The sequence below is a fragment of the Triticum urartu genome, chromosome 5A (assembly GCF_056163025.1).
Source record: "Triticum urartu cultivar PI428250 chromosome 5A, HENAU_Tu73, whole genome shotgun sequence".
Lineage (NCBI taxonomy): Eukaryota > Viridiplantae > Streptophyta > Magnoliopsida > Poales > Poaceae > Triticum > Triticum urartu.
In genome coordinates this window covers 647163289-647184361 of record NC_141877.1, presented here as the reverse complement: position 1 = coordinate 647184361, position 21073 = coordinate 647163289, and positions in this window count along the sequence as shown.

Here is a 21073-nt window from a genome sequence, read left to right as displayed (position 1 = left end):
TGCTCAAATCATCTGTGAAGGTCAGAAAATAACGATACCCGCTGCGAGCCTCAACACTCATCGGATTGCATACATCAGTATGTATTATTTCCAATAAGTCAGTTGCTCGCTCCATTGTTCCGGAGAACGGAGTCTTAGTCATCTTGCCCATGAGGCATGGTTCGCAAGTATCAACTGATTCATAATCAAGTGATTCCAAAAGCCCATCAACATGGATTTTCTTCATGCGCGTTACACCAATATGACCTAAAACGGCAGTGCCACAAATAAGTTGCACTATCATTATTAACTTTGCATCTTTTGGCTTCAATATTATGAATATGTGTATCACTATGATCGAGAAAACAATTTTCATTGGGTGTATGACCATAGAAGGTTTTATTCATGTAAACAGAACAACAATTATTCTCGAATTTAAATGAATAAGCGTTTGCAATAAACATGATCAAATCATATTCATGCTCAACGCAAACACCAAATAACACTTATTTAGGTTTAACACTAATCCCGAAAGTATAGGGAGTGTGTGATGATGATCATATCAATCTTGGAACTACTTCCAACACACATTGTCACCTCGCTCTTTAACTAGTTTCTGTTCATTCTGCAACTCCCGTTTCGAGTTACTACTCTTTAGCAACTGAACTAGTATCAAATACTTGAGGGGTTGCTATAAACACTAGTAAAGTATACATCAATAACATGTATATCAAATATACCTTTGTTCACTTTGCCATCCTTCTTATCCGCCAAATACTTGGGGCAGTTCCGCTTCTAGTGACCAGTCCCTTTGTAGTAGAAGCACCTAGTCTCAGGCTTAGGTATTGACTTGGGTTTTTTCACTTTGAGCAGCAACTTGCTTGTCGTTCTTCTTGAAGTTCCCTTTCTTTTCCTTTGCCCTTTTCTTGAAACTAGTGGTCTTGTTAATCATCAACACTTGATGCTCTTTCTTGATTTCTACCTTCATCGATTTCATCATCATGAAAAGCTCAGGAATCGTTTTTGTCATCCCTTGCATACTATAGTTCATCACGAAGTTCTACTAACTTGGTGATGGTGACTAGAGAATTATGTCAATCACTATTTTATCTGGAAGATTAACTCCCACTTGATTCAAGTGATTGTAGTACCCAGACAATCTGAGCAAAAGCTCACTGCTTGAGCTATTCTCCTCCATATTTTAGCTATAGAACTTGTTGGACACTTCATATCTCTCAACTCGGGTATTTGCTTGAAACATTAACTTCAACTCCTGGAACATCTCATATGATCCATGGCGTTTAAAACGTCTTTGAAGCCCTGATTCTAAGTCGTTAAGCATGGTGCACTAAACTATCAAGCAGTCATCATATTGAGCTAGCCAAACGTTCATAACGCCTGCATCTGCTCCTGCAATAGGTCTGTCACCTAGCGGTGCATCAAGGACATAATTCTTCTGTGTAGCAATGAGGATAATCCTCATACCACGGATCCAATCCGCATCATTGCTACTAACATTTTTCAACTTAGTTTTCTCTAGGAACATATCAAAAATAAAACAGGGGAGCTAAACGCGAGCTATTGATCTACAACATAGATATGCTAATACTACCAGGACTAAGTTCATGATAAATTAAAGTTCAATTAATCATATTACTTAAGAACTCCCACTTAGATAGACATCCCTCTAATCCTCTAAGTGATCACGTGATCCAAATCAACTAAACCATGTCCGATCATCACGTGAGATGGAGTAGTTTCAATGGTGAACATCACTATGTTGATCATATCTACTATATGATTCACGCTCGACCTTTCGGTCTCAGTGTTTTGAGGCCATATCTGTTATATTCTAGGCTCGTCAAGTTTAACTTGAGTATTCCGCGTGTGCAACTGTTTTGCACCCGTTGTATTTGAACGTAGAGCCTATCACACCCGATCATCACGTGGTGTCTCAGCACGAAGAACTTTCACAACTGTGCATACTCAGGGAGAACACTTATATCTTGATAATTTAGTGAGAGATCATCTTATAATGCTAGCATCAATCAAAGCAAGATAAGATGCAGAAAAGATAAACATCACATGCAATCAATATAAGTGATATGACATGGCCATCACCATCTTGTGCTTGTGATCTCCATCTCCGAAGCACCGTCATGATCACCATCGTCACCGGCACGATACCTTGATCTCCATCGTAGCATTGTTGTCGTCTCGCCAGCTTATGCTTCTATGACTATCGCTACCGCTTAGTGATAAAGTAAAGCATTACAGGGCGATTGCATTGCATACAATAAAGCGACAACCATATGGCTCCTATTAGTTGCCGATAACTTGGTTACAAAACATGATCATCTCATACAATAAAATATAGCATCATGCCTTGACCATATCACATCACAACATGCCCTGTAAAAACAAGTTAGACGTCCTCTACTTTGTTGTTGCAAAGTTTTACGTGGCTGCTACGGGCTGAGCAAGAACCTTTCTTACCTACGCATCAAAACCACAACGATAGTTTGTCAAGTTAGTGTTGTTTTAACCTTCTCAAGGTCAGGGCGTAGCCACACTTGGTTCAACTAAAGTTGGAGAAACTGACACCCGCCAGCCATCTGTGTGCAAAGCACGTCGGTAGAACCAGTCTCGCATAAGCGTACGCGTAATGTCGGTCCAGGCCGCTTCATCCAACAATACCGTCGAACCAAAGTATGACATGCTGGTAAGCAGTATGACTTGTATCGCCCACAACTCACTTGTGATCTACTCGTGCATATAACATCTACGCATAAAACCTGGCTCAGATGCCACTGTTGGGGAACATAGTAATTTCAAAAAAAATCCTACGCACACGCAAGATCATGGTGATGCATAGCAATAAGAGGGGAGAGTGTGTCCACGTACCCTCGTAGACCGAAAGCGGAAGCGTTAGCACAACGCGGTTGATGTAGTCGTACGTCTTCACGATCCGACCGATCAAGTACCGAACGCACGGCACCTCCGAGTTCTGCACACGTTCAACTCGATGACGTCCCTCGAACTCTGATCCAGCCGAGTGTTGAGGGAGAGTTTCGTCAGCACGACGGCGTGGTGACGATGATGATGTTCTACCGACGCAGGGCTTCGCCTAAGCACCTCTACGATATGATCGAGGTGGATTATGATGGAGGGGAGCACCGCACACGGCTAAGAGATCAAGAGATCAATTATTGTGTCTATGGGGTGCCCCCCTCCTCCGTATATAAAGGGGGAGGAGGAGAGGGCCGGCCAAGGGGGTGGCGCGCCCTAGGAGGGGGAAACCTACTCCAAGTAGGTTTGTCCCTCCCTTTCCTAGTCCAAGAAGTAGAGATTTCGTCCGAAGTTTTCGTGGTGGGGCCTACACAGGCTCGATCGTACAGCACCATCATGTACAAGGCAGTGCACATGACATACGAAGCGTCCCCGAGTCAGCATAGCCAAGGACTCTTTAAGACACAACGAGACCACTGTAAAACCAACCGTGGATAGCGGACCACTAGACGTCGAACCCCAATTTCATATCATACATCTGTCGGAAAGATATCCTAAGAGCTACTTGAATTCCCACTTATAAACTCCCGAAATTTTTCGGTTATGCAATCAGGTGTTGGGGATACAGTGGAAGCATAATATCTCACCCAAAACTAGCAAATCCTACATCCAGCTGTATCCATCCTTCAACACATAACCAAGAAACCCTCGGAAATCATTTACCTCAACCTTCGAAAAGCATCCGTTATACGAGTTATGGCAATACTCCCGAACTCCCGCCCTAGTATTGGGCGGCGTCGAGGTTATCTCACCAACAACTGCATAAGAGATTTTCGATGTCGGTGAAACTCAGGTATTTCAGAATTGCAACGATAAAATTGTGAGGACAACACCTCGGAGCTCAACTCCCCGGGACACTGCCACAACCCCTAAATGTCAGGAGGCACCAAGAACAATGTTCTCGTCACAAAACCATCGGAACGATTCCAAGATACCCGCGTGATCCTAAAAAAATGTAGTGAAATTTGAGAAGAGAAGAGTCAAAACTCGACGTCAGGATACCTCACCAGAGCGACGAAGGGACTGATGAGTAAAAAGAAGTCCTACTCTCCGATATATATAATCCTAAATGACTCAAAACATTTTTCTAGACTCAACAACGCCAGCGATTCGATCAAGAAGGGGGCTCCTAAAGTCGGGGAAGGCTTTGATACCAACTTGTAACACCCATGATGCGGCTATATCTCCCACGTGTCGAAGCACGACTTAGAGGCATAACCTCATTGTAGGCAATGTCGCAAGAGAGGTAATCTTCACACAACCCATGTAATGAATAAGGAAAGAGATACATAGTTGGCTTACAATCGCCACTTCACACAATACATGAATAAAGCATTACAATCATCCAGATACAATCAAGGTCCGACTACGGAACCAAAATAAAGAAGACTACCCCTAATGCTACAGATCCCCGATCGCCCCGACTGGGCTCCACTACTGATCAACTGAAACGAAACAACACAATGATCGAGATCTTCATTGAGCTCCTCCATGAGCTCGGTTGCGCCACCTGCACAATCACATCGACACTTGCAAACTGGTTTTGGAAGTAATCTGTGAGTCACGGGGACTCAGCAATCTCACACCCTCGCGATCAAGACTATTTAAGCTTATAGGAAGGGTAAAAGGTATGAGGTGGAGCTGCAGCAAGCGACTAGCATATTTGGTGGCTAACATACGCAAATGAGAGCTAGAAGAGAAGGAAAAAGCACGGTCAAGAATCTATGATCAAGAAGTGATCTTAGCACAACCTACGTCAAGCATAACTCCAACACCATGTTCACTTCCCGGACACCGCCGGAAAGAGACCATCATGGTAACACACGCGGTTGATGCATTTTAAATAAGTTAAGGTTTCAGGTTTTCTACAACCGGACATTAACAAATTCCCATCTGCCCATAACCGCGGGCACGGCTTTCGAAAGTTCAAATCCCTGCAGGGGTGTCCCAACTTAGCCCATCACAAGCTGTCACGGTCAATGAAGGATATTCCTTCTCCCAGGAAGACCCGATCAGGCTCGGAATCCCGGTTACAAGACATTTCGACAATGGTAAAACAAGACCAGCAAAGCCACCCGAATGTGCCGACAAATCCCGATAGGAGCTGCACATATCTCTTTCTCAGGGCACACCGGATTCTCCAAGGTTCCAGTAGGCCAGCCCAGAGTTGCCCCTAGTGGCCACTGGCAGCTGACAGGTTGGACCAACACTCAGAGGAGCACTGGCCCGGGGGTTTAAATAAAGATGACCCTTGGGCGGGCCTACCCAAGGGAAAGAAAAGTCTAGGTGGCAAATGGTAAAACCAATGTTGGGCCATGCTGGAGGAGTTTTATTCAAGGCGAACTGTCAAGGGGTTCCCATTATAACCCAACCGTGTAAGGAACGCAAAATCTGGGAACATAACACCGATATGACGGAAACTAGGGCGGCAAGAGTGGAACAAAACACCAGGCATAAGGCCGAGCCTTCCACCCTTTACCAAGTATATAGATGCATTAATATAAATAAGAGATATTGTGATATCCCAACAAATATCCATGTTCCAACAAGGAATAAACTTCATCTTCACCTGCAACTAACAACGCTATAAGAGGGGCTGAGCAAAGCGGTAACATAGCCAAACAACGGTTTGCTAGGACAAGGTGGGTTAGAGGCTTGGCTTAGCAACATGGGAGGCATGATATAGCAAGTGATAGGTATTGCAGCATAGGCATAGCACAAGAGTGAGCAACTAGCAAGCAAAGATAGAAGTGATTTCGAGGGTATGGTCATCTTGCCTGCAAAGTTCTCCGAGAAGACGAAAGCTTGATCCTCGTAAACGTACTCGACGGGCTGCTCGATCACGAACTCGTCTCCCGGATCTACCCAAAGCAAGAACACAAGCAAGGGAGAACACAATCAACCACGTGCAATGCAGAAGCAACATGATGCAAAACATGGCATGATATGCGGGATGCGATATGTGATGCATATGCATGATTTGGAAAGGAATGATTGAACCTGGCCTCAACTTGGAAATCCAAGAGTGCCACTGGAAAGAGGAGTTGATTTCAGTCGAAACCGATATAAAGATCACCGGAATCGGATGCACGGTTTGTAAATGGCAAGCAAAACAAATATGGCACCGGTCTGCGACTAACAGCAAGTAGCCTTCTAAATGCATCAAGATAAACATGCTACCACACTCAAACATAGCAACAAAATACATGGCAGGGATCCACTCATGATGCTTGACAAAAGATGAACACTGAGCTACAGCTAAATCACTCATTAACAGGTTCAAACAAGCATGGCAAAAGTGCAAAAGATAACAGGTTTCAGACTTACTGAAATTAACATCAAGTCAGGAATTTAACATCAGGAAGCAATGTTTAGAGCACGATATCTACAAGCTATAGGAACATATCATGGCAAAGCAAGGCATGCCATGAAACTACTCAAAGCATACAACAAAAGTCCCTTACCGACCATAAGCCAAAAGGGATCAGAAAATACAATTGCAACCATGCGAACATCGCAAATATCGTTAAAAGATTCAGACTTAGTGAAAAACTGGAGCATGGCAAAACAGATAACAAGTAGGCATGTTTACGAGCTCGATGCACTCACTACGAGGCATTGCATAACAAGCTAAGCATACACCCAGCAAGTAGACATGGCATAGAAGCTAGACATGGCAAGAACAACAACATAGCATGAACGGATCAACAACAACAAGCTCGGTAAAATTGCTAAACATGTTAACAATCTGCCAGGAACATTTTATAGAAAAAGTAGAGCTCGATTGACTCAAGCTAGGGTTCTCCATAATGGCAAACAAAGACATGGATGAATAGAACACCACAATATCTACAAAACATCCTTACTGATCATGCTCAAAAGAGGCACGGATCACTAGGAAACAACATGAACATATGGCATAAAAATAATGACATGATAAAGACTTAGTGAAATTCCAAGTCCCTGAAATCAGCAACATTAAGTAAGCTACTTTGCATGCTTGTGCTAGTCACCACAAAGATCACAAAAATACATGACACACACCCCTGTAAAGATGGCATGGAATTCTTCAAAACACATGTAGAGCTCAAGATCATAGCATGCACACATTAATCATGGCAAAAATGACAAAAGTGCATTTGCTGATAATAATATGAAACTAACATCACATGGCCCTGTTCCAACAGCATTTCGAGCATCAAGATGAGCTCAAATGAAAATGATGCAATGAGATGGAATGAAGTGCTCGTCGAGACAAACATTTCGATATGCTACACGCACGAATCGGAGCAACGGTGATGAAGTTATGATGCGTCAAAGTATGCACAAAACTAGGGTTTCGGGAAGAAAAAGTCAACCGAGACGAATTCCAGATCCAGATCGGGATCTCGCCGGTTACTATAGCTGCACAGACTTCGAGGTTCGCCGCCGTCACTGTAGCTGGCCGGAGTCTTGCCGGAGGAGAGGAGAGGCTGGCCGGAGCGGGTGTGGGCGACGCCGGCGAGGTCGCAGGCGGCCGTGGCGAGGTCGGGCGGCGCCGGAGTATGACGGAGGCGGCGGCGACCGGTCGAGGCAGGCGGTGCCGGAGTGGCGCGGTCGGGGCGGCGGATGGCGGCGCCGGCGATGGTGCCCGGGGTGGCGGAGGGGCTCGGCCGCGAGCGGGAGGCGGCGTAGGCACGGGAGCCAGGCGGCGGTGGTTGCGGGCTCGCACGGGCCCGCGATGGGCCTGGCGGGCCGTGGCGGCTGCGGTGGCGAAGTGCCACATGGCGAGGCCGGATTGGCTGCGGGCGGCGGCACTGAGGACTGGACATGTCCGGCGGCGACGGAGATGCGTCCGGTGGCGCGAGGTAGAGGAAGACTAGGGTTTCGTCCGCGAAAATGGACGGGAGGACATATTTATAGGTAGAGGGAGCTAGGAGAGTTCAAATGAGGTGCGGTTTATGGCCACGCGATTGTGATCGAACGGCCTAGATGATGGGAGGGGTTTAGGTGGGTTTTGGGCCAATTTGTAGGGGTGTTGGGCTGCAACACACATGAGGCCTTTTCGGTCCCTCGGTTAACCGTTGGGGTATCAAACGAAGTCCAAATGGCATGAAACTTGACAGGCGGTCTACCGGTAGTAAACCAAGGCCGCATGACAAATCTCGGTCCAATCTGAAAAGGTTTAACACCCGCACACGAAAAGAGGTAGAAAGGGACATCGGAGGACATAGGAGCGCCGGATTGCAAAATGGACAACGGGGAAAATGCTCGGATGCATGAGACGAACATGTATGCAAATGAAATGCACATGATGACATGATATGACACGCATGACACGCAAGCAAAAGACAAGGCAACACAGCGAATAACTGGAGGACACCTGGCACATCGGTCTCGGGGCGTTACAGGGGAGGAGGAGAGGGCCGGCCAAGGGGGTAGCGCGCCCTAGGAGGGGGAAACCTACTCCAAGTAGGTTTGCCCCTCCCTTTCCTAGTCCAAGAAGGAGGGGGAAGGAAGGAGTGGGAGAGGGGAAAGGCAAGGGGGGCGCCCCCCTTTCCTTGTCCTATTCGGACTTAAGGGGAGGGGCGCGCCTCTTGCCCTGGCCGGCTCCACTCTCTCTCCACTAAGGCCCAACAAGGCCCATTAGTTCTCGAGGGGTTCCGGTAACCCCCGGTACTCCGACAAATGTCCAAAACCTTTCGAAACCTTTCCGGTGTCCAAACATAGTCGTCCAATATATCGATCTTTACGTATCGACCATTTCGAGACTCCTCGTCATGTCCATGATCACATCTGGGACTCCGAACTAACTTCGGTACATCAAAACATATAAACTCATAATATAACCGTCATCTTACTTTAAGCGTGCGGACCCTACGGGTTCGAGAACTATGTAGACATGACCGAGACACGTCTCCGGTCAATAACCAATAGCGGAACCTGGATGCTCACATTGGCTCCTCCATATTCTACGAAGATCTTTATCAGTCAAACCGCATAACAACATACGTTGTTTCCTTTGTCATCGGTATGTTACTTGCCTGAGATTCGATCGTCGGTATCTCAATACCTAGTTCAATCTCGTTACCGGCAAGTCTCTTTACTCGTTCCGTAATACATCATCCTGCAATTAACTCATTAGTTACATTGCTTGCAAGGCTTATAGTGATGTGCATTACCGAGTGGGCCCAGAGATACCTCTCCGACAATCGGAGTGACAAATCCTAATCTCGAAATACGCCAACCAACAAGTACCTTTGGAGACACCTATAGAGCACCTTTATAATCACCCAGTTACGTTGTGACGTTTGGTAGCACACAAAGTGTTCCTCCGATAAACGGGAGTTGCATAATCTCATAGTCATAGGAACATGTATAAGTCATGAAGAAAGCAATAGCAACAAACTAAACGATCAAGTGCTAAGCTAACAGAATGGGTCAAGTCAATCACATCATTCTCCTAATGATGTGATCTCGTTAATCAAATGACAACTCTTTGTATATGGCTAGGAAACATAACCATCTTTGATTAACGAGCTAGTCAAGTAGAGGCATACTAGTGACACTCTGTTTGTCTATGTATTCACACATGTATTATGTTTCTGGTTAATACAATTCTAGCATGAATAATAAACATTTATCATGATATAAGGAAATAAATAATAACTTTATTATTGCTTCTAGGGCATATTTCCTTCACCCCCTCCCTCTGGACACCTCTTCTCGATCCTACACATTACCAATACGCTAGATCAGACCTTGCTTCATGATATTCCTCCCTTCAACAATATCCCTCCAAACCTGACTAGGGTGACCACCTAGAGGTTCATGCAAAATAGTGTCATTGGGATAGTAGATGCTCTTAAACAATCTCGCACTAAGAGACTCTAGATGCTATAGTAACAGCCAAGCTTGCCCGGCCAGCATTGCGAGGTTGAAAAGTTAAAAATCCTTGAATCCTAGGCCGCCCATGCCCTTCGGTTGTGTCATGGTGGTCCAAGATACCCAATGAGGCTTCTATTGTCCTTCTTTACTACCCCACTAGTACTTCCTTATGAGCATATTTAGGTGTTCACACATACGTCATGGGAGCTTGAAACAGGACGTGGAGTAAACTATGATAGCATGTGCAACTGATTTCACAAGCACTTCTTTACCTACCGCCGACAAAATACTCTCAATCCACCCTTGCACCCTACTCCAAAGGCGATATTTGAGGTATTTGAAAGCCCCATTCTTTGAGCTCCCAATGTTAGATGACATTCACAGATATTTTTCATTCAGAGTTTCATTAGGAACATTGAGAAAAGTTTTGATCTCATTGCTGGTACTATGAGGCACTCCTTTGCTAAAGAAAATTGATGACTTCCCATAGATTATGCATTGTCCGGTTGCTTGAAAATAAATGTCCAGTACATGGTTCACCTCAGTAGGGCCCCCCACCGTTTGCCTTGAAGAACAACAGGTTGTCATCAGCAAATAAAAGATGATTTACCGACGACGCCGTAGGTGCCACTTGTAGTCCATGCAAATTGTATGACTCTCTTCTTGATTTTAAAAGACACGAGAGGCTCTCTGCCGCTAACAAGAACAAGTAGGGAGATATTGGGTCCCCTGTCTGATTCCTCGTGATGGCTTAAACTCCTCTAGCTTCTTACTATTAAACATGACTGGGAATTTCACCGTGGATACCAGGCTCATGACAATATCCACCCACTTCTCTGCGAAGCCTAGTTTTAGCATAATGGCTTGTAAGTAAGACCATTCCGCTCTATCATAGGCTTTCATCATATCAAGTTTGAAAGCTCAAGACGGATGCTTATTTGCTTTATTTCTCTTCATGAAGTGGAGGCATTCATATGTTGTGATGATGTGAGGCATTCATATGTTGTGACGATGTTATCTGTAATCAACCTTCCTGGGACAAAGGTTGACTGTTCCTCAGAAATAATGTCGGGTATAACCAATTTAAGGCGGTTGGAAATCACATTGAAAGCCATTTTATATAAGACATTACATAGGTTGATAGGGCGAAACTGAGTTAGGAGGGTGGGATTTTTTCCTTAGGCCTCATTTGGATGCCGGGTATCCCCCCGGGATCCCTGCCTGTTCCCCGGGCCAGGAAACCATGAGCCAACTCAGCCCGGGGTGATCCACCGGCGCATTTGGAGGCCCATGACCGAGGGGTAGCCCCGCCCATTCCGCGACTTTTCCCCGGGAGGGCCTTCCACGTCTACGTTGGTCAGGGAGGAAACCCTCGCTCGCTCGATCTCCTGAACAAGAGGCGGCGGCGGCAAGATCCACGAACGATGCACCACCACGCTCCGCCCTCCTCCGTCCAACGCTCCACCGGGCAACACGCACCACTGCCCTACACCTCCGCGCCCCGCTCCTCCGGCGGGGGCGACGGCGACGACGACCGGGGGCATCATTCTCCCCCTTCTCGGATCTCGTCTCTGCCTCAAAGCTTCACTCACCTCCGGCGAAGACGACGGCCAGAGGTCATCCTCCTCTTCCTCACCAAGGTTATCCCCTCCTCCTCCTCTTCCACTCACCATTTTTCTTCGCCATGGTGATTTCTTTTTCTGCTACACAAACTGACGACCGCCTGTACAGATCGAAGGACCTCCTCTCCTGTCTGAGATTTGTACCCAAGTTAGCAACTGTACTGAAGAACATCGAACGTTTTGCAGTGCATCTTACTGTCTTGAACTCACAAGTGAGCACAACCACCTTTTCCTCCCTGTCATGCTAATCTATATGCACAATGTTCTAGTATATTGTGAAGAAGGCAAATTTTTTTATGGGTGGGTTCAGTCAAGGAGGTGCTTGACTTGGGAGTATTATCTTATCATCATGTACTAGAAATTCAGTATAGGATATGATGAATTATTTAGTGCCCCCATTCTTATAAGCAATTCTTAGTTTTCCTTGACCCCTTTGTTTACCCTATGTATGTTGCCAGCTAATCAATCCGAACCCTTTAACATGTACCATATGTATGTTGACTACAAACTGAAACAACATGCGCCAATTTGTGGTTCACCACGTGAATTGCTAAACTGCGGCCGATCATGTTTTGCTCAATGGCCGTCGATCTTGCTTTGCTCTCTCGAAGTGCATGCAGAAGAGTTACATATATTGTTTGCCAAATTGTTACGTGAAACCTGGGAATAATAATAGCTTACCATGTAGAGTAACAGAGTCATTTCATTGTGTTCTGTTTTATAGTTGAAAAATGGAGTGGTATACAGGAAGAATGGCCTATGTCCTATACTCACACGCTGCATTTGATTGATCCTAGCTTATCTAGTTGTGAAACCAACAAATATTTTGTTTGGTTTGTCTGACTGATGAGTGACCATTGATTTCTAGTAGGTGCTGATTTGTGGGTCTGCTCTGACATTGGAAGTTGGCTTTATCCGAAGACTTTGTGTTCAATTGCTTGGTGCCTTTTGATTCATCTGTCATTGAGAAGTTTTCACTCAGAGTAAGAAAGGTATGTGACGTAGTCATCCCTGGTCATTGAGGAAGCTTAAATTATGCAAAACTACTGCTCTTATGGTGTTATTTTCTCTGCCTAGTATTGAAAGTGGTCTTATTTTAGTATATGGGAAAACTAATGCTCTAAATTATGTACGTAGATGTTACAATAGAAATGGTATTATCTTTGTATTCACTCCTGAGCTTTCTAGGCTCCTAGCTATTGGTTCTTTGCAGCCATAATAGAGATGGTATTATTATTGCTTTATTTATAATTATTATCGTTGTATTAATCTTGTTTTCATTGGGTATAATAGTGATGGATTCTAGGAGAAATAAAATTATTAAGACTATCTTGCAAGAACAAGAAGAAGACGATGAACTATTTTTCCTTTTGGTTCCCGCTTTATATGCTTCCCTTTATGAGGAAAAGCATCCAGTTCACACATCATCTTCATCCGGGGCTGCAAAGGTTAAGGAAATATTAGAAGGCCACGAGAGTTGGTCTAGGGTTGAGTTTCGGATGGAACATGAGATTTTTAAGTCTATCGTGGATTACCTTAGAAGAGAGAATCTATTGAAGGGCACGTCGCGTGTTTCTGTCGAGGAGCAGTTGGCAATGTTCATGTACATGATTTCGCACAATGCTAGTAATCAAGATCTACAAAAATACTTCCAACACAGCGCAGAAACAATTCATAGGAAGATAAACAGGATTTTTGACTTAATTCCAACTCTAGCCCAAAGATTTATAAAGATTCCAAGTTCACTCCAGCCCCATCCGAAGATTGTTTCAAACAATCGCTATTGGCCTTATTTCCAGGTGAACCACTACACACACATCTCCATATCAATGGAATTTTTGAAACTTCTCCACATAGATTTCTAAACCTACCAACTTTTTTGTTTCTTTTTCAATGTGTAGAACTGCATTGGTGCTATAGATGGACATATACCCATCACTATTGCTGAAGATAAGGCCCCCCCATTTAGGAATAGGAAAGGAACCCTCTCACAGAATGTCATGGTTGCATGTGATTTTGATCTGAATTTCACATTTATTTCATGTGGGTGGGAAGGGTCTGCATCAGATGCAGGAGTTCTTCGTTCTGCTATTAGAAAGGGGTTTCATGTGCCAGATGGAAAATTTTATCTCGTAGATGGTGGATATGCAAACACGCCTTCTTTTCTTGCACCATATCGAGGAGTTCGGTATCACCTGAGTGAATTTAGGAGGCGGCGCTCATCTAATACGGGCTATGCCGACCATAGGGAGCTGTTCAACCATACCCATGCAATTCTCCGGAACCACATCGAAAGGAGCATTGGTGTTCTAAAAAAACGTTTCCCTATCTTGAAAGTGGGCAATCACTACCCAATAGAGTCACAAATCAAGATTCCGGCGGCATGTGCTGTATTCCATAACATCATTAGAGCTCAAAGTGGTGATGAGGCATGGTTGGATCACCAACCACCTTTAATTCCACCAGAAACATATGTTGATGTTCCAGAGGGAGATGATGTCAACCAATATCATCACAATGAGGCAAACAATGGAAACACTCTTAGAGATCAAATCGCGATGCAAATGTGGGCTGATTATTACAACTAGTCGGACATGAGTTTATTTTATAAAGTTTTTCTCACCTTTTCTTAGGTAAAGCAGTGGTAGAGAGAAATTTAACTAGTACCCCATTGTTGGTTCAATAATGTAGCAATGGCAGCGCCTAGGGCATCTTGGGACCATGCATATGAGAAAGGTCTTGTTGATATAATGCTTGACCACAACAATCCCATCTATCGAGGTCAAAATGGGTGGACTGCTGAAGGGTGGACTAGAATTACAAATACATTCAAATCAGAAATTTCCACTAGCTAATTTCACCAAGCAACAAATCCAAGAGAAGGATAAGGATTTAAAAGGAAATTATAAGGCAGTGAGAGACTCTCGGAAACAGAGCGGCACGGGATGGGATGATACACTTTGCATGATCATCGCTGAACCTATAATATGGGATAAACTTATCAAGGTTAGCTCTTTTCTTGATATATTGTTTGTTCACTGCCATTTATGCTCTTCAAGGCATTGTTTTATTGATCCCAACCATACAATGTTGTTGCATTCAATAGGATAATGCAAGGGTAAAGAAGTTCCGTTCAAAACCATTCATGCTCTTCAAGTCATTGGCTTTACTACATGAAGGTGTGTTTCCTGTATCATGTGTTTCCGTCGACCCTGCATATTAAATCCTTTTCATTCTTGCTTTAATTATATAGTATTTGGGAGATTGTTGAGATACCTGTATTTTTTCATGTGTTTCCATCGGACCCTGCTTGAGTGCTCTTTTTCTTTCTAAAAAGTTGTACGATGAAGGACCAAGTTATGTGTATATATAGTTTCTTTCCGGAATGGGTGGCAGTAATATATGTATTTGCAATTATAGATGAATCTGATGTTTCTACGAGAACATGCTGATATGTTTCTTTTTTTGGAGCAGGAAGTGTTGCTTCAGGAGACTTGAACTTTGTATCAATTCCGCAAGTGGATCTCACAAGCGATGCCATTTCTCCTATGGATTCCTCTACCAATGATTTGAACCGTATCTCCTCTACCAATGTTGATGATGGTATGTCCTCGTCTGATCTACAAGGGCAATGGGCATCAAGAAGAGATGAACCTGAAGCTACAACATCTACCAACTCTGAACAAAAGGGAGCACTGCCTGTGAAAAAGAGGAAGCAAAGTCAGATCACTGTTGTACTTGAGGATTACATGGATTTTTGAAAGAAACAATCTGCAAAACTGGTTGACGAGTTGAAGGAATCAAAGCCAGATGACATGTTCTCGATTGGAAACTGTGTGGCTGCACTAGAACCAATGGAAGATCTATCAGTTGCAGAAAAAGCAAAGGCACTGCGGCTTTTTAAATGCCCAATGAATCGAGAAATATTCATCAATACCAAGGACTCAAATCTTCGGCTTTAGTGGTTGAAGGAGGAGATTTCTGAGATGTAGATAGCATAAGGTGTGTAACCAGTTCACCTTCTTGTTTTGCACTACATCCATTTATATTTATTTACTTTGTGGCATTATTGACTGGAGCTTTGTATAAGCTTGTTTCTATCTGTTAATCGATGATAGATAAGCAAAGACAAAACACACTTCATTCTTTTAAAACAGACTAGAAGAGCCACACATTTGGAGAAATGTTACTGCCTTTTGTTTGGTAGTTTCTGTGTACCTTTACAAGCTTGTTAGTGATACTTAATTTGGTGGACTCCTCCCATTGGTTGCACCTCCTATTGCCTCATAACTCACCTCACATCAATATATTGCCCTGTTCATCTGGAGACTTTTTCAAGTAAACAAATTGGGTTACTGGACAGCCTTGTGATTGCGTTCCTAAACTATATTTGTAGTCTTGATTTTTTATGCACAGTGCATAAATCATATGTTGGTTGATACTATTTCATTAGTTTGCTTATACTACAAAATAGTGTTGTGAGATTCTGAACTGATGCTAGCTAACTTATTTCTTTTTGTCATTCAACCAGCATCAAGTTGTGGTACATGATGTCGAGGAAGGAGTGGAGAAAAGACCGGAGTAGGATGTGATTGTTGCTTTGCGGCCCATCTTGTTCAAAAGTATCCCTGCGTTGGACATGGCAACTTATAATCCAGAACTTTTTATAGTGCACAAACTTGATGATGTATCAATAACTCTTGTAATGATTGCTTTTATTTCCGCACATGAAAACGGCTTAGGCCAATGCTTGATCATCGTGAAATACAGACTCTTAAGCTTGATGAAGTGATGGATAAGTTGTAGTAATATTTTTAAAATTCTAGTTGACATGAATTATGAACCTTTGTTATGTGCCTGTGATTTTTGTCGTTTCTCAGAATTATTTGTGCAATGTGATTTTTGTTGTTTCTCAGAATTATTCGTGGAATTTTTATCTATGATTTGGTTGTTTTCCAAAATTATCTGTAGAATTTTTATGTAAGATCTGCTATATTATATGTGTCTATAGTATGCAAGGGATTTCCTTCCCTCCCATGTTACTATTTGGGCACCTGGACAATGGGAACATCTCCCACGTGGTGGGAGGGGTTGCATGTGCATAGGGGAATCTCCCCTAGGAGTTTATGGCCCAGGGTTTTTCCTACCCAGCATCCAAACGAGGCCTTAGGGATCAAAACCAGGATTGTTTCATTAATGCATTCCGTCGACTCAGTCCCCTCCACAACTCTCAAAACCATCTGGTTATTTCTTCACCATAGATGTCCCAATGATGCTGGAAAAAGTGAGCATGAAAGTCGTCGGAGCCGGAGCTTTTATTGGGAACATCTGAAAAAGTGCAGTTTTTACCTCTTCTTGTCTGTAAGGGGCATTGAGAATGTCGTTCGTAGCATTTGTAGCTTTGAGTGGAACCGTAGATACCTAGGATATCAAAGAATTGCAGATTAACACTCTTTGTGGGCGTTGTACTGGCCATGGGCATAAGATCGCCCAATCGCTGACCCTGGCTGTTGTGTGGTTCGCCTTCGGCAGCCACCCTCTGTACATTCCATTTTCCTTCTAATACATCGACACGCAAATCTTTTCTGTGTTCGCGGAAAAAAAACATGTGGAGAAACAAAAAAGGAAATTCATGCCAGTCTGTCTTTTTTCTGTTTCTCCATTCGTATTTCGAATTCGATTTGCATTTCTCAAAGGTTGTAGACACATGTCTTGTAAACATTCACAAAAAGTTTTTGAGTGTCGAATGCCACTATTGTTGCTTCCCTTTATCTTGATTGACAGCTGGTCATTAGGGCGCCTCTTATCCTTGTGAACTCATCTTTTTTGTGAAAATAATCCAGATCTATTATTAAAGTTGAGTGGAAGTACAAGCATCTCAAACATAATAAAAATTACATTGAGATTTCAAGACCCACAACAAGCACTACTGCAGTCAGAACGAGCCGCCGACGCGCCGTTGTCGCCGTTTCTCTACCGGAGCCAGTTTGACCTTTCTTGATGACAACCGGGAAGTCTCCGTGCACGTGCCCCTAAGGGCCAGCGCCCTAGAGCCGCAGTTGTCATCATTGAACCCTTGTATAGATCTTAAGCACCTAACACTAGATATCGCCACAAGACGAGAAACCCTAACCTCACCGCCCCAAAGAGACGACAGGAATCTATGTCGGAGCTCTGTCGACAATGTCTAGACGACAAATTCGAGGAGGATCGGAGCCCAGAAGACAAACTCAAAGAACTAGCACCGCCATCCGTCTGCACCACACCTACAAGAACTAAAAACACTAACCTAAACTACTAATCGGAGCGGAGGCATCGGGATTCCCCTCCCCGCCACCGGCCGTCGGAGTAGCAGGCAGGCAGAGGGGAAGCGAATCCACGGACTTGCCGGCAAAGTTGGGAGGGAAGAGTTTGCTAAAAACGAAAAGGGAAAATTCTTGTGAAACTTGTCTCAATGATGCTCTAACCATAACTAGTAGAATGCCCGTGCGTTGCCACGGGCCATGAGATGTTTTTTTTGCAGTTGCATATATAAACATAATGCATGTCAAATTTTGCATCTATAGAAATCTTAGCGTGTAACGATCGAAAAGTATTTTAATCAACTTCATTTGTGTTGTAAGTTGATAAAAAATAATAGAAAGTTGTGTACGTAGAGGGCAATGATCTGACTAAATATCAGTCACAAACTTGGATCTGCTTGATGTGTTTAAGATATTTCCATACAATGTGAAAAATGTTGTCTTTAGCTTCATTTGCATGGTACAATGTGAATCCCATTTTTATAAATTGTAGGTACATATAGATAATTTAGATGGTATTTTCTCTAAATCTTCTACCGCAGCCGAGTCATGTCAAGCACAGTCGCGCTGTTGCGCCATCAATCTCCATGACAAGGCCATCCCAGGTCGATTCTCGATGCCAAGGGGTGCACACCGTCACGCCGAGGGCGATCACCATGGCGCGCGGCCTGCTACTCACCATAGCACTTTCCTACTCTGAGTGCGGCAGCCACCGGAGGACTAACACCACTGACTCTTAGATTTGACCTGCCCATCCCACCCACCCTACTTGTTTGTTGTTGTTGCCGGCACAGTTGTCCTTCCTATTCATTGCCTTTCCGCGCACAACATGCGCCACCTTCTCGTTTACTTCATCGGGTCATGTGAGAGATAACTCGGAAAAGATCTAAGTCATGGGCTCCTTATATCAACATGGGTGACAGAGTTCGCACCTCGGGGCCAACGTCCCAAGAGGAAACTGAGGCACAATGAAACCTGGAATATTAATTAACTAAAACTCATTAATGGGGTAATTGTAAATTCCTGAAGGGGCCCCATACTAATTCTCTAGGATCTAACAAGAGTTGCAATGAAGTTTGACATCAAGCTATGGGCATAGTTCATGGGCGCAGCTTTCCTCCCCTTCCTTCCGTTCCGCAGTCCACATCACTCCTCGCACCCCCACTTATTCTCTTCTCCGAGCCACCGCTGCCATCCGCATAGCCTTGGTTCTACTTTACTTCAAGATTTCATGTGAAAAGTATGAGAACACACGCTGCAGATAAAATTCTCAATAAGTCTCATGTCTATTTATATCAAGAGTAAGACATTGTATTTTCCATTCGGTAACAAAATATAGCACATGGAGTCAAAACAGATAGCCCCCAAAATGGAAGTCTATCATAATTCAGTGAAGAAATCCAAATCACCACCATGATTCCACAACCAACGTATTAAAGTTTCTACGTAGTACCAGTCATAAAGTGTTTTCATTGCTCGCATGAAAAGAAATTAAAATAGCTCAACAAATGAAACCAGAACCTGAACAATGAAATCTGATCACAAATTAGTGACACGGGAACTCATCTAATTAGTTTCATTATTCTTTGTATGCATAACATTATACTTGGTATGGAATATAGTAATGTTTTAAAACCTTTGATGTATAAATCCTGAAAATCAATACTACCTGACAACTTGAACAACAACGAGGGAAAACAGAGATAAACTTCTACTGATGTAGTTTGAGAGGATAAGTTCGACGATGAACAAATCGGAATAATCTGGAGTGACTATCCCTGCTATAAATTGTTTAGTACATCGCACTATGCCTGTTACCAAAGCTTGACAAACGAGAACCCCGACCAACTCATCAAAATAACACATCACTTCCGGTACCATGTTGTTTCATCAAAAAATCCTAGAACACAAATGTTAGAACTACCATAAAGATCGGATTGGATGAAATAGGGAATGGGATCTTCACAGTTCACACTGGTGGGAGGTTGTCGATGTAATTGATGAGCATCTTGAGATTGGGATGGATGTATCCGTGTAGGTCATGATCCAGCTCAAGGAGTGCGTCGGAGATATACTCCGGCGGCATGCCGAGCGTCCCCTCCACCTCCTCAATCATCTTCGCCACCTTCATTAGAAGCAACGTCACACACTTGTAGTACGTGTCAAGAAGAGAGGTGCCGACCTTGACGTCTCGCTCCAGCCAATGCCCTTGCATCAACACCTGTTCCAGGAAGCAAGCGTCAAGGGCGGCGAATAATCCCAACTCCGGCATGCTGCAACTCGTGCATCACCCTAAAGTAGTACAGAGCCATCGCCCCAAGAGACCTCTGGGCACGTACTCGTCCACCATGGAGTTGTACGTGACGATGTCCCTGGCCGACGCTCCGTCAAACACCCTCTCAGTGTCCAGCATGCCGCCGGTAGGCGGCCAGAGTGCCCCCCAGCCGGGAGGCCCGCGTCGACGAAGCCCTGGATCACGGCGTTGTGGAGGAACGCGCCCCGGCTCCCAGCGACCGCGAGAGACTCCAGCGCAGCATCCAGACGGCTGGCAGCGGCGTGGGATAGGCCAGTGTCCTGCGGCAGCCGGTCATTGTGGCTGAGCTCTAGTGGAAGGAGAGGGCGGCAGGGCCGTGTTCCTTTGGAGTGATTGGGAGGCGGGGATGGGTGTGGCCAACGAAGTCGCGGTAGGTCATCATTTATCCCATTCACTACTCAATCATGATATGTTGATATCGAAAGACACTACAATCCACTTGATCTTACAAATAGCTTTTTTTCAGCCACATTGAGATACGTAAGCACCAATTTACATAACTTCCTCAAAGCAAGCATTAACAAATGACACAAAACATTTAATTCACATATGCCGTTAGGATTAAAATAAGCAAGTTCACATTATGATAGCCAATTTCACCACAACTTTCTTTCAAATTGTTTTTCCTATGACGTGCCAAAGATATTCTCATATATTTTCAAGGATCATAAATTAAAATGAATTCCCATCATCGATTAAAAAGTTCCTCTGTAGTATTTGGTCATCATGCGCACAAGCTAGAGATATGTAACTCTCAAAGTTATAGCATATTAAAACATTTCTCTGCAGCAAAAAAAAACAGATTGTGCCACCTAAAAATAAAATGGTACATGGTATGTTTTAACAAATCCCTTCAGACATGTAAGCATGTAACATGAAGAAAGTAGTACAATATAATGGCATGGCTTCATACCAATTTT